The sequence below is a fragment of the Pogoniulus pusillus genome, chromosome 7 (assembly GCF_015220805.1).
Source record: "Pogoniulus pusillus isolate bPogPus1 chromosome 7, bPogPus1.pri, whole genome shotgun sequence".
Lineage (NCBI taxonomy): Eukaryota > Metazoa > Chordata > Aves > Piciformes > Lybiidae > Pogoniulus > Pogoniulus pusillus.
The window spans coordinates 33,161,449-33,176,777 of record NC_087270.1 but is presented as its reverse complement, the minus strand read 5'-3'; the positions used below and the strand labels follow the sequence as shown (position 1 = coordinate 33,176,777).

Genomic DNA, 15,329 nt, shown 5'->3' with positions numbered 1-15,329 from the left:
TTCTACTTGCAAATGAAGAGTTAAGTGAAGTTGCGTTACAAAACAGACCACATAATGTCATTCAAATGTGAAACAGAAGAGTTAAATAAAATGAAGTGAGTCAGAGGCCAGACTCTGAATCTTAATTATGCAATCATAGTATTATTTCATCGTTTAGAAGGCCTTTACTTGAAGCACACACTCCAAAATGAAATGACAAATCTGTATTTTGATTTAAGATACAAAAAAAGAGCAGCAGCAGCATAACACACATCACTGCATGTACTGAAAAAAAGCATAGGCTCATTAGAGTCTTTACTACCTAAGCTGGTGCTATTTAAAATTGTGCAGAAAGTTGCAAGAAATGTTGATGGTAATACAGGTAATTCAGGGCAACCTCACCCAATCCTTCATGCAACCCTCAGAGCAGACTTGGCCTCTCACTGTCTGCATGGGGACCAGCAGTTCAGTTTCTGATCAGCTGACCACTTGCAGGTGGAGGGGGATGTGGCCAGTCCACCAGGCAGACTATACCATCCCCACAGCAATTCCTCATCTCCTGTAGAGGGAAGTTGGTTGAGACAGATGGAAGCACTCCATGGACTAAAGTCAACCTGTAAGTTATCTGTTGGATCAGACTATGTTAAGTGATTAGGATGCTAATAGTATTAACATGGCTTAGGAAAGCCAAACCAAAAACATGTCACACCAAACCAGCACCCAAAAATCCAAAACTCTCACTCACGCCCTACATTTTTTTTGCCAAATACGAAGCAATCAGACAACTAGAAAAGGGTTAAAGCATCTTCTTTAGACAGGGATTTTCCTGGGGAAAACATGAAGATCATGCTAAGTCAGGCTTGTGCTAGCAGGCTGCTACTGCTCCTTTAGGAAACAGAAGGCAAAGCTTAGGACAGGGATCGATTTTACACTCCTGCCAGGATATATACATCCTCTGGATGAGGGAGGGCACTGTAGTTGCCATCTGTTTACATTTATTTTGTTATTTTTTCTTTAAATTGCCAAACCATAATCATTCATCAATTTCCTCCTACCTTTCTAAGCATGTGAAAACAATCCTGAATGCTAAGTCCCAGCTTTTTGGAAAGCAGGATCTGTGGCCATATGTATGTCAGAAAATAAAGCAGATCAGGGCATAGAGCCATGTGCTGGGCTCGGAACCAGCAAGAACGGTACAACTCATGACTGTACAACTAAAATCCTATCTCTCCAAAGCAGCCTGGCCAAATCCAAACAGCCTTTTTGGAAATGATCCACCATCTCTCCTAACCCCAGAAGCATTCTTGGGCATTATCTGGAAGAGTTGTTAGTTGGCACAGGACAAAACTGTGTCATGAATAATACTAAAAATGTAACAGTATAGCCTGATGCCACATCCATTCCTTATTTAGTTCCTACTATGAACATACATCATGATTATAGTAGCAAGTCAATTCTGGAGAACATAATTTTTAGAAGTTAATTCCATAAGCAGAATTTCAGAATTAACATCTCGCCTTTTCGAGGCATTGTAGCCTCCAGTTTTAATAACACATCCTCACGTAAGCATTGTTTTCAAATCAAGAGAAGAGCCAAATAAACATGTAGTAGTTGAGCATTTGTGTTTCCACATGTATTATGTGCAGACATGAAAATCTGGACTCTCACAGTTTTGAACTTTTTCAGGGTGTTCAGTCAAACTGAAGATGAGCAGCTGACTTCTTAATTTCAGCAAGCCTGGAATGCTGCCAGTAGAACACTGGTCCTGACTGTCAGCTGGTATAAAGCAGGCATAGCTCTACCAACAGCATCCCAATGCACAGCAGCTGAGACTCTCTTTCTCCTAACTTCATGCACTACTGGGGTAGTGGCCAAGGAAGAAATTAACTTTACAAGACTAGCATTTCAGCAACCTTTTTTTTTAATAATTCACACAATTAACTCTGTGAAGATTGAAATGTTTTTCTTCTCAGAAATCTCAATCTGATTACTTTAAAAAAGTCTCATGCAAACCTGAAACAAAAATATTTACTCTTATTTTGCACATAAAGGAACACAAGCAAGAAGTCTTTGTAAACTCCACACAGGCATACAGAATATTTTAAAGGACAACACTACTACCTTGGTGTAAGTGTGGATGTGAATATTATGCTTAGCAGGAATCACTGTGATTATGTGGTGTCACAGGGTACTGAAAAATTACACTAACAGTACAAAACCATACAGCCCTCTCACAAATAGATGGTCTCACTGCTCGCTTCTTCTTTACCTATTCTGCTTACACTGAAGTAGTCTTAAAAGTGTAATGGTGCTGTGTACTGGGTTTGAGAATCAAGGTTTTGGTAGCAGGTGTGACTTCTGTGTGAAGCTGCTAGAGGTTTCCCCCATGTCCAATACAGTCAATGCTAGTTGGCTGCAAGATGGACCTGATGCTGGCCAAGCCTGAGCCCATCAGCAGTTATGGTAGTGCCTCTAGAATAACATTATGGTAGTGCCTCTAGGATAACATATTTAAGAAGAGAAGAAAAAATCATGTGCATTTGCAATCAGAGAGGGGAGTGAGACTATGTGAGAGAAACAACTTTGCAGACACAGAGGTCCATGAAAGAGGGAGAGCAGCACAGAGGGGGAGCCAGAGCAGTGACTTCCCTGTAGCCCGTGATGACGACCATGGTGAGACAGGCTGTATCCCTGCAGACCACACAAGTTAACAGTGGAGCAGCTATCCACCTACAGCCTATGGATGACCTCATGCCCTTGCAAGTGGATACCCAAAGGATGTTTGTGACCCTGTAGGAAGCCCATCTGGGGCTGCATCCTGGAAGAACCTGTAGGCTCATGGAGAGAGGAATCCATGATGGAGCAGGTTTGATGGCAGAACTTGTGACCCCATGGGGAACCCATGCTGGAGCAGTCTATTCCTGAGGGTCTAAATGCCATGGAAGAGACCCACACTGGAGCAGCTGAGTCCATTTTGCCCCCAGTAATAATGGCTGAATGGTGTCTCTATCCATATCTCAACTCATAAGCCTTTTCTCTCCCTCGTCCACGTGGGGGTGGGGTATGCTGGGGAATGACAAGAGTGGCTTTGGTGAGTATCTGGTGTCCAGCCAAGGTCAGCCAACCAGAGTTTTGGCAAAACTGTATATTATTATGTAAATCCTTGCTGACCCATTTATAGCTGATGAAGTACTGGTTGTCAGTCTGGTCCAGCAGGTCTGCCTAATAGTTCACCTATATATAATAACCTTCTGCTCCCAGATAATGAACTCTCACACCTTGATTTACCTGGGAATATTTTAATCATATTGTCCTGAACTACAGGTACAATTTCTGTCTTTCATAAAAAATGAAAAGATGACATATCTACCCCAACAGTGACATCGGCATTCAACTACAGATCATCACTCTAATTAACCAGGAAAGTCACTATCAGGTCTTCCAAGAAAAACAAAGGAAAACCTACAACACAACAAAACCATTCTAAGTGAAGTAACAAATGTACTAAATCCCAATGATGGTAACACTGTTGTTATGAGACAAACATCTGCTTCTCACAGATCTTGGCCTACATCCTACTTATGATGTGGAAAAATAAAAAAGACAAAGCATCTTGAAAGAAAACATTACTTCAGATCTAGAATTAGTATAGTCCTTTCGTTCACAGAACACCAACAGTGGCACGAGAGAAGAGCAATGCTGGGAAATAACTGCTCATTACTAAGAACTCCATTTTCTCCATCTGCCTTTTGACTCAAAATGAAAAATTAAAGTCTGATTTCCACAGGTAGATCTTTCTGCTCTGATTTCTGAGCTGTCTTGTGTTAGACTGAGCAAGAAGAGAGACAGTTGATTTACATGCCCCCATGTCATATTGTTTTACAGCATCAGTAAGTAAAGGGAACATGCAAAGCCGACTGAACTCAAGTTAATCAATACTGTGAATCATTGACTCAGAGATGGCTTTGAGTGCACATGCAGAAGAGCAGCAGGCAGCACAGTTGAAGTTGACAGTTTGAGACCATTCTGGTGCTGGCTGCACATTCTGATGCCAAAGCAGGACTACATTGAACACTGTGGCAGAAGCTGGGTGGGTTAGAGCTGTTTAATGCCTTCTATCTATGGAGACAAAACACGACTCTCATCAAGTCTGTCATTTTTTGTCAAATTATGTCAAAGGAAGTCAAGCAGCTCCTATTTTACACTCAAAGTCACTGTGGATTTGCAGTGTAAGTGGGCTCAAGGACTTCTCCAGTCATGGAAAGGCACCAAGACATCCAGACTTGATTTCTGAGCAAGTCTTTGATGAATCACCTGAATAGCCTTTTTTCGGGGAAAATGGGGATTGAACTTTTAAGGAGTGAAAAATTAAGCCATAAACCTAGGCATGCCTAGCCAGAATCACTGGCAAAAGATGGGAGAATATCACACACAGTCAGTCTTTAATCAGCAGCAGGAAAGTGTCTGCAGGCTTGGAGGAAAGCCTAATTCCTGAGAACTAGGATTTTCATCTGCCTTCCAAATTTATTTATATTCAACCTCCTATCAGAATCTGTCACCCACACAGACACATAAAGGTTATTAGAAGACATAACGTTTACTCCCAATGTTAGCTGAAGGAAATAGTACCACATGCTATGCTAGTAATACCACATTAAACACAGAAAGCAGAATGCCTTTTATCACATTCAAGAAACAAAGCTACCTGAACAACGTCCCCCCTCCCTGATCCTCTGCTTGTGATTCTTTCTAAAGCGAGTCATATGGCAGCACTTTTCTCCTTTTATGGGCAAAAAAAGGAGAAAGGAAGTCAGCACCCTGAGAGGGACTGCACTGCCACATGAATCAAGAAGCTGAGAGCTGCACTACTACTCACTCATCCCTACCTCGGCACATTAAGAATATATACCCTGAGAGAGAAACACCACGAATCAACTGCCACTTATTTAACGCATAAATAATTACATGTCACCAAGAATTTCACACTGAACCCATCACTAGAGAATGTATTGAAAACTGAATAACAGAGGGCACATGCTATATTTGCATTTGCTTATCTACCATCTTTCTTTGTGTGACTGTCTTGTCAATAGCATGCAAACCTCTTCCTTGGGAAACAGCTGTAGTGATACTATGACGCAGAGCAGCAATTAAAATTATAGTTCTTTCTGCCACATGAATTTCCATATGTGTCCCACATCACCCCAGTGCTCACCACCCACACCCAGCTCAGTCCACCTTCCTTTTCTTTAGCAGTTTAACAAGACAGAGTCGGAGAACATTATTAATGATCTAACAAATCTGTTTGGGGTTTTGTTTATTTGGGTTTTTGTTGGGTTTTTTTAATAAAACTGTGGGAATTTTATTAGTGCTACACTAGGGAAAGGTAAGTGACACATAGAATTCTCTATGTATCAGGCAAAAAAGGAATATGAGACTTTTTGTTCTTGTATCAATAGAAAAATCATTGTTTCTGCCTCAATAACTGATAAAATTATAAGGACTTCTACCTGTTAACAGCTGAAGAATTGACAAATTACACAGAAAAAAAAAAACTCTTTTCCATGCATGGTGATGGGCTCAAGACTTTATAAGAACTCCTAGCTCCTGCCCAAGCACAAGGGCACATCAGGCAGACCACCACAGTGTACAGACATCTGCACACATCTTCTGTGGAGTCAGAGAAATGCATTTGTCAGCCTTACAGGTACCCGCCATTGATTCAGAACCACCTTGCTTTCCTTCAGCTGTGTATGTGCAGGCATTGTGAACTTCAACACTGCAACTTAATATTTGACTGCTTTGTTTGGGAGTGATCATATAAACAACTGAATTCAATTACATGAGTTATGCTTGCTGGGTCACAGCCCACGCATCAAAGCTAAAATACAGATAGGCATTTCCAGGGTCAGAGTCTCTGTCTTTAAAACTTTATTTTATTTTTTTTAAAGGAAGGAAACAGTCTCCCTGGTTATTAGATCATTATCAGGCCAGATCAGATGGCCAAAACAGCAGAGTTCAGTAAGGAGTTTAAAATAATCCCATCATATTCTGAAGTCTAACATTGCTCTTAAACAGAGAATGGATTTTTAAAAAATATCTATTTCTTATTTTTAAAGACTACCATTTGTTTCCTTGGAAGCCTTAAAGTGTTATCAGGATGTATTTAATTCTCTTTTGACAAATGTTACTTCAGTATAAACATGGAATGTTTCTTTAAAAAGTAGTATTTTAGCCTGTAGGTGTCCCTTTGCCTTATGAATAAATTAGAAGACACTGAGTAACAGCAACCACAGAAGTACAAACACTTTATTACGATTGTGGTGACTCAGACTGCCAGGATTTGGCAGCCCACAGTGTTCCTCAGCAGCAGAACAAAAGGGGATTTTTTTTTCTGGCAGATTTACTTTTAGTTCAGTGAAGGACAACATGATACTGTCTGTGCCATAATGAATCAAAACCTCAGCAAAACAACAGCATTAAGTAGTGAGACCCCAACTATTTTTTTTGTCTCATATATATAAAAATGGACCAGCAGATACTTATAAGGCTGCTACTGTGTGTGATCATTCCCTGTCTTTCTGGGGCGGGGGGGGGGGGGGTGTGGAAATAAAAGTTGTTGTCAGTTCTACAGGCAACATATTCTCAGAATACTTCAAGATCAGGAAACATTTTCTATTTTCCTTTTGCATACAAGAGACGTTGATATAAAATAGCAAGTAGATATTTTTAACACCTTCTCTAATTAAAAACATAAACCCTGCAGACCTAAGTATTGCACTCTAACAAAATCTCTCAAGTATTCAGAGCATGAAACCCATTTTGAGAGAGACTGATTTTCCATCATTCACATTATGATCTCATTTGGAACAGCAAACCGTTCCCACAGTAATTGGTATTACAGAGCTCGGCTGTAGCAATGCCTTGTGAGAGGGTGAGGGAAGTGTTCCAGTCCTACACAGCATTTAGGCTTTAATACTAAAAACACAGGAAAAATGGCTAAAGAATATCAGCTCCTCAGCCCTCTGCTGCCATCAATTATTAGGAAGATTATTACAGACTTATTTTCTAAATATGCCGATGTGTATCATGAAATCTTCATCCGAAGGAGTCTCCAACAGTCTACAGATGATCCTTGAAGCAAAACACCATGCAATTACAAAGTAACACAGTACAAGGAGTCAGAGTGTGCCTATGTGGGTGGAGAAAGTATAAAATAAAATTAGGTTGTTCCTGGAAATGTAATGAATTTAATAATCTAACCTTCTAAAATCTAAACAGGTTTGAACAACTGTGAAGAACTATTATTGCAAAATTGTCCCCTCAATATTACCTCCTTTCCCAAGATTCTAAAGCATTAAATGAACCCACTCAAAAAAAATTAGGACCAGCAAATCATCTGTACCAAATAAGTATCACTGCACATTTCTCATGGAGGCTATTTAAACATAATTCTGGAATCAATTTGCTGGAGATAGGATCATATGGATCAGAGAGATTTTTCCTTCTCCAAAACCAATTCAGCTCCCTAAGTGGCACCATCACTCAGCTTTTCCATATCAGCTAACAACCAACAGTAATGAATTCTTGCCCCACAGCTCCACACTGCTATTAATATGCATGAGAGAATCTAGAAGATGAACTTTCTCCCCTTCTTTCCAGAGAGCCGTTAACTCCATCTAACTTCCAGAATTAATCTGGGGCAGCTGCAAAATGAAAATTGTGATGGTTTAGCTACAAAATACATTTGTAATAATGAAAATAAAATAGAAAGCAGGTTTTGTTTGAAAGGTCTTTGAAAAACAAGAAAATGCCCCCTTCCTTCGACTTCTCACTCTAACCACATTCATCCTTAACAGCAGCAGTCTTAGGACACCACTGGACTCAGTTCACTGCAGAAGCAGATAGTACCAAGCTGTCTCAAAATATGCCACTTTCCCAGTAGGCACTCTTCATCTATTAGCCAAGCATACATGCAATAGATGTCATAAAGCATGTCAACAAGGACAAGGTGCCTATGCTGGGTGACTGAATCGCATCAGGCACAAATTATGTTCTAATCCCAGAATAAAGACTCTCCTAAAGAAGACCAAGTCTTGTAAAATTCTCCCTCATCCCCTCAAATCTACACTATCAGACTTAGAAATAGAAAACAGACTCACAGGAAAAATTTGAACATGGCCACAATAAATTTGGACATACAATGGAAATTAAGGTAACCGGGGCAGCAAGCAGAAAGCCATCTAACCTAATAGGATACAAAGTTGTGAAGGCTGTACCTTAAATGTCACCTACGCTGGAAATTCAAAAAGTACCTGTGTTACTAAAAGAGCTATAAAACCCTCAGGTCTACCCAGGAGCAAAATACAAAGTCATCCTTTTCACAAGCTGATGAGAAAAGGAGTCATGCAATTTTAAAGTTTCGGATGAGAAGGCACAAGCATGGCTCCAAGCATCATCGAGCAATTTAAAAGCATCAGGAAAGTAACCACAGAGGAAGTAAAAGTGGGCTTTTTCCAGGTTGAGAGGCTGGCTCACAGCCACATCTCTTCATGCCAGAGTAGTGCCCCAGCCCACAGCCTGTGGTCTGTCCTAGACTACTCCTGCTGAAGCTATGAAATGAAAAAATATTTACTGGATGAAAGAATGAAATACACATAGAAATCAGATTCGCTCACCTAAATGTTTTAATCACAGAGCAGGAGTCACTCTCACTCTGGCCTAATAAATTAATTTTTTTCCCAAGTAACAGCTGCAGGTGAAATAAAGGACAGTTTATGACTTGCTGTGTGTTGCACTCTCCTGGAAATAAAGAGCTGTGTGCTTGCTACTTCAGGCTGAAAAGAGGACAGAGAATTAAGTTTCAGAATTCATGAGTAAGCAATGTAACTCATGCACAATCAAATACAAGAAGAGAGAGATAAACATCATTGCCTATGCTTCTTCCTCAAGTTTGCATAAATAGCTTACACTTACTTACTTCTTAGCAAAACAAGCTTTTCAAATCCTGAGGGAATACTCCCATCTCAGGATGCCAAAAGCAGTTACAAAGAAAAGAGATGCCACTCTCCAGAACAGTCATGGTGGTGATAGCTCTGGATGGGTGCAGAAATGAAGCACTGTGCATCTGATTCTCTTCAGAGTAAAAAATACAAAACACACCAGTGTGCTTTCAGACATGAGTTTTAAGAACATGAACTTTAGCTTTGAGGCACCTAACTGTAAAATAGGCCACTCAAATAATTTATGAATTTAGGCCGTAATGCAACAGGGAGAAGGATTCCCCCTTCTCCTGCCCAGACTCCATAAATTATATATATATAAAAGCTTCTAACAACTACTTAAACTTTAAGTTAAACCTATGTGTATCAGAGAGCTATACGAGAGTACAGAATAGCATTCATCTAAAATCCCAGTCTGAGTCTGCACATCTCCTCAAAAACACCAAACCAGCTCCACAGTGCTACTGAACTGTGCAACCTCCAACGCCATCTGTCATCCAGAGTTCATCACAAACAGGGCACAAAACTCAGAATCCCAATATTCTCCACACCGTATCCTAGACATGAGAGCTCACATACCTTGTTGATGCTTTTCAACAGGTCTGAGGCACAAGACCTACCAGAAAGAGCTGAGGGAGCTGGAGTTATTCAGCTTGGAGAAGAGGACGGTTCAAGGGAGACCTTATTGCTTCCTACAACTACTTGAAAGGAAGTTGTAGCCAGGTGGGGTTTGGTCTCTTCTCCCAAGCAACCAGCAACAGAACAAGAGGACACAGTCTCAAACTACACCAGGGCAGGTTTAGGCAGGATGTTATGAAGAAGTTATTCATAGAAAGAGTGATTGCCCATTGGAATGGGCTTCCTGCGAAGGTGGTGGAGTCACCATTCCTGAAGGTGTTTAAAAGGAGGCTGGATGAGGCACTTAGTGCTGTGGTTTTGTTAATTAGAAGGTGTTAGGTGATAGGTTGGACTTGATGATCGCAAAGGTCTTTTCCAAGCTGGTTAGTTCTGTGTGTGAATCACACTTACTAAGACTTGAACCAAACCAGACTAGCACTCCCAGGATAGGCACACATAGCACAAGTTGCAGTGCTAATGCAATCTTCAGAATGACATTTTCAGATTTTACAAACTTCACAGATTTCTTACACAGGTCATTAAGAAACAATCCTTGGACCTAGGCATTAGCTTCAGCTTTTGCACTGCCAGTCACCGACATCATAGTTTCAAAATTCAGTCAACTGGCAGTCTGAACAGCCCTACAGAAGTGTTATCATGGACAGGTAAAAACTGTAAAAATGCATTGATGAGTCTATAAAACAGTGGTTTTGTAGTCTGTTGACAAGTTCATAATTCTTCGCTACTAGCATGCAAAAGTAACTACTCCTGAATTGAGGTAAGTCTGACTGATATTTCACATCAACACAAAGATAATAACCATGAGATTATTTCTAAAAATTTAAAATTCACAGTACTAAGTACAAATGTTTCAAGCACATGTGTCACTGGGTCATATTTGTCCTAAAACATATTTGTCCTCTATCTATCACTGTTATTTATTCCTGGAGAGGCAACTACTGCTACCAGTTTAATGCAGGAATTTCTATCAAGCAGTATATAAAGAGGGAAAATAAGACAGGTTTCTCATTTTAAGTGGAAGTGTGAATTGGAATTCTGTGAAAGGAGGAGGATGGTAAGTTCAGTACTTCACAAGAATTGGAACCTGAACATCTCACATCGTTCACATTGCCTTCAACATCATTCACATGAGTGCATAGCAGCTTCTAATACAATTTTAATTTAAACAGCAAAATTCAAATTTATGACTACATTTTTTGCAACTCTCAAGTTGCTCCATATATTAAATATTTTAATTTATGCCTCTCAAACTGTTTTCTCTGATTTAACGTTACTCTTTTGCATTCCCAGATAACATGAGTAAAAAGCACTGCTAAAAGAATGATGGATAACACTGAAACAGATCCAAATACATACTGAATTCACTATGGAGGGCACAGTAAGAGCTTCTGGCTCCTTCAAATCAACATACTTTATTAATATGCATATTCCTCTGTCCACTGATGTTACAGGTCACCTTGACATACTGTGTGTCTCCAGGGATTTAACAGACTTAGTGATGTCTTGATTGTACACAGGTTTCCTGTTTTGTGTAAAATGTGAACTAAGTGATTATGTTACTCTACTACTGTATGCATTGTGCACCTAGTACTGAAGTGCAAATCTCTTTTACAGTTGCTTTAAAAACTGTAATTAAAAGAGTATTTGAAAATACTCTTAAGTATAATCAATTAAAAAGGTCTTATATATATAGTATCAGTACACCTATAAAAGACAATTTCTGTTAAAGAATGGGAACTGTTATTCATCTAACACCTGGTACTTTTGACATGTATTTTAAGCTCTTATTTTGTCACACATAACATGTAAAACTCTACAATGTACTGCACATGCAAATCTTCAATGTCTTTGTGAGACTACCATACTGCTGAGGATAGCAGCCTGACAAAACAGTGTCAAAAAACGATGTAATGAAGACAAGCTAAGCACACTAACAATGAATTATCTACCCAGCACTGTTAAAACTTACTAATAGACTTACTACCAGACAGAAATGACATCTGCTGACAGTAACTATGTAGTAGTATCCAAAATGATCACCATTTTAACTTTGTGAATTAACTAAGCATTTTTTATTCTAATTTCTGGCATACATTGTCTTTTTAATTACTTGTGGTTTGTTTAATTTGTGTTTTTTAATAAGTAACAGTTGTTCACAGAAGAAAATTAAGCATCACCGCAAAAACAGCAGGATACAATAAAATACTGGGCAGTCATTAAGAAACCAGATAAGTAAGTCAGTAAGCCTTGCTTAGACTTGACAGTTTACCTTTAAGTGAAACTTTAAGGAGGACACAAACTATATGAGTGAAGTTGAAAAATGTTGGTTTTTAGTGGATTGTTTATGCTTTTAATGAATCTAAGTCAAACCCTTCCCGACGTTCCCGTAATCTGTAATGTCATTAAAACTTTCACCCTAGGAAATGAGTAGTAGGGCTTTATCATTGGTTTTTAATTCAGATCTGTTGAACTATGTGAGAAGGTGTATTGCAGGAGAGTAGAATGGAGAATCAAGAGGAGACACGATCAAGTTTATTCCTTAAAAAAAAAAAAAGTACACAGCCTTATATGTTAAAAGAATTAAAAAGCTTAGCGTAATAGAGAAACGGGAAGTAATCAGCCTGGTTCATCCCTGTGTAATGAGTTGGGGAGCTGTGCTGAGCATATGAAATTCCCTGCTAACGAGGCAACCTCATGTCACGATAGCATTTCATTCCACATCTCACGTAAGAGTTCACAAAGTTGTTTCCCTTTTCTTTTTTGGCCTTGCAGATGGTAAGGAGAAGCAAAGCTAAAATAGCTCTGTCCCCCTTAACTTCTTCCCCATACCTATATCAACTGCCTTTAGGAGCAAGTTAACAAAAACATCACAAAGATGCGCTGTATGGTAGTCAAATGCTACCAGGAACAGGCTGGAAACCAACACATATTACCACCCTCATCGAGTCATTAGCAAGGCCACTGCAAGCATATGAAGTTAAAAGTCGCCACTGAATTCTGGAGCACTCAATTTTACACAGAGGCATTACCAAGACCTTGCTGCAAAATCCAGATAGATAAAACTGAAGCTAAAGGGTCCTGATATTAAATTAGAGAAGGAAATTATAATAGGAAGAATAGACAGAAGCATGTTTATCTGTTCCCTGTAACACATCGCAACGTGGACAGCGATTCAACCAACGCGGTGAATGCAGTATTACAGATCAGGTTTTCCATCTCATGTCTAGGTACATCCCTCTGGAAATAACGTGTTTAACGCACTCGGCATCCAGTAGCTTCCAGCAGATTAAAGTTTTCGGTGTAAACAAAGTTGCGAGCTTAATCCCATCTTCTCCCCCCACTACATTACAGGCGTTGTGTGTACAGCACAGCAACGCGTTGTGTGATTGCTATCCTCTGCCAGTGGTAGAGTTAAGCCAGGCTGCCCGGGGCCCGGCTGCAGTCGGAGGCAGGTCCTCGTTACCAGCGCTGCTCTCTGCAGCCACAGCGGCTTCGGCATTCGTCGGCCGGCAACGAAGACCCAGATTTCCACGCTGGAGGGCCTGTGCCGGAGGGGAGCGTCTCCTCGGTCTGTGGCAAGAGCCAATCGGAGAACCTCCATGGGGGAATGCCTCTCCAAACGCAACCAGTAGCCGAGACGGTGCGAACCCTCTCGGTGCGAACCCTCTCAGAGCTCACCGCCCCAGTGCTACAGGCGCTGGCGACGGCCGGGGGCTGGCGCCTTCCCAGGCAACAGTTGGCTGCGTCTCCCGGAGACTCCCTGCCACCGCCTGTCCACCCGGGCCCCGCCGCCAAGCCACCCCCGCGGCGGCGGTGAGAGGGGCAGGGGGCCTGCGGCCCGGGCCGACCAGGGACGGGTGACCCTGGTCCAAGGAGTGGACACAAAGCCGGCTGCCAAGGTTCAGCCCGGTGGAGGGCAATGGGTCGAGGAAAGCCCTCTGGTTGGAGAAAACTCAGCGGCTGCAGAGCCCCATCCCCGCCCCGCTGCTGGAGGGGTCGATGCTGAGAGCAGCACGGGGACAAGCGACAGAAGCCAGCTCGCCATCGCGCAGTCCCCGGACAGGCGGCGGTTCCCGGCCCCACCGTGCCTCTCCTCCGCTTACCTGAGCCGCCCGTTGCCGCTTGCCGCTGCAAAGACCCTCGTCCATCCCGTTCGTCTCCCTCGCGCCTCAGAAGCACCCCCCCCCCCCGGCGCTGCGCTGCCCGGCTCGGCCCGGCCCAGTGCGACGTTCCCAAGCCCGCCCCGCGGTGGCTGCGTGCGGCTCCCGCCGGCGGCTGGCCCCGGGCAAGCGGGCGCGGCTCCCTCGGATCCGCCTCCCGCCGCCGCCGCAGGCTGAGGGGGGGCGAGGCGCGGCCCCCTCCGACGCCCATGAGGGTAGGAGGGGAACCGCGAGTTCGCAGGATCATAATGGATGGAAAGGGGAGGCGGCGGTATGGTTCTGAACAAGGGTAACGAGGAGACGAAGTGCCGGGAGAAGGGGTCGCCCATGTCTGCACAGAGCTTACGCGACGACCCTCAGACTCCTCAGCCAGGCGGGCGGGAAGGGGTCCGAGCCGTCTGCTTATCAATAAGGAGCAGAGAAACCTGTGTTTGTTACCCATGCTGCACCCTCGCCCCGGAACATCGGCACTGACCCAGATCCGCACCGTTTTGCACAGATCCCATCCCCTCTGCTCCCAGGCGTTGAGCTCTTTCTTTTGGGAGGAGGTGGGACGCGACCGTATGTGTGTAAATGTTTGAGTTCAGCAGGGCTGCAAACACATTTTTTTGCATTTCTGCCTTTGCAGAAGGCAGCACTTCCTCAAGACGTCAAAAACCGATCTAAGCATATTCACAGCTCGTGAAAATACTTCGTACTTCCTCTTGCTTTTTTTTTTTTGTTTGAGGGTTAAATAAGGTTGAAGTTGCAAAAGTGGCTACTCTGCAATTGGTTTTCCCCTTCCCCAAAATCCAACCTACAAAGTCATTTATGGGGGGAAAAAAAGCAAGCAACCAAAACTCCTCCAACAAAGCTACAAATAGCAATATTTGAAATACAGCACAGAAGTGCCTGGTTAATTGTTCATGGCAGGATTTTGCTTGCTGAGCACTTTAAATATGAGAAGCCATGATGCTGACCACAAAAGCCATTACAGCACTGTGCCAGTGAACTTGAGAGTTCAACACAGCTGCATTCTGCCTGGGGCAGATGCATTGAAGGAGAGGCCTATGCCCACACTGAGAGGTGTGATGCTCATGAATAAGTCAAGTTTTGAAGTGCTGTGAAGCCAAGTGGCCTGGTAGAGCTGTCAGCACATCGACTCTGCTGCTGACTTGAGCCTCTGGCCTGTCACTCCCATTGACCAAACATCCCAGAGCAGCACCACTTACTTTAAATTCTTAACCTTTACACAGGCTGTATCCAGAGGTCCTTGAATTGTTCTACTTTGGTCTGAAAATTCTGAATGTTCTAATTAGAAAATAATTCAAATTACATACTTAGTTCTATCAAGAGGCTCGGTGGCTGTGATTGTTGCACATATATAACATAGCCACCCTTACAGCACCCAGCTTAGTAGAACACTGAGCTGCTGGCTTGCATTTTTTATCCACTAGTCTCAAAGTACCTTTAAAAAAATGTAAATAGCATTGCTCCACTTTCAAGTGGGAAGAACAGTCACATGGAAAACTTGAACCAGTGTAGAGAACTGAACCTCAGATTCCTAGCT

The 15,329-nt window shown here is 42.3% G+C and overlaps 1 protein-coding gene across 6 annotated transcripts in view; it reads right to left on the bottom strand.

The window, feature by feature from the left end:
- CYRIA (CYFIP related Rac1 interactor A) overlaps nt 1–13,901 on the bottom strand; it is a 64,174-nt gene extending 50,273 nt beyond the window's left edge. For 2 of the 6 annotated variants that reach the window (XM_064146423.1, XM_064146426.1), the window contains exon 1: nt 13,724–13,899. The gene's annotated coding sequence lies outside the window, so the exon portion shown is untranslated. Of the gene's footprint in view, nt 1–8,657; nt 8,732–13,723 lie in introns of those variants that run through there. The other 4 variants (XM_064146428.1, XM_064146427.1, XM_064146429.1 and 1 more) reach the window with 4 other exon arrangements.
- Nucleotides 13,902–15,329: the final 1,428 nt, after the last annotated feature.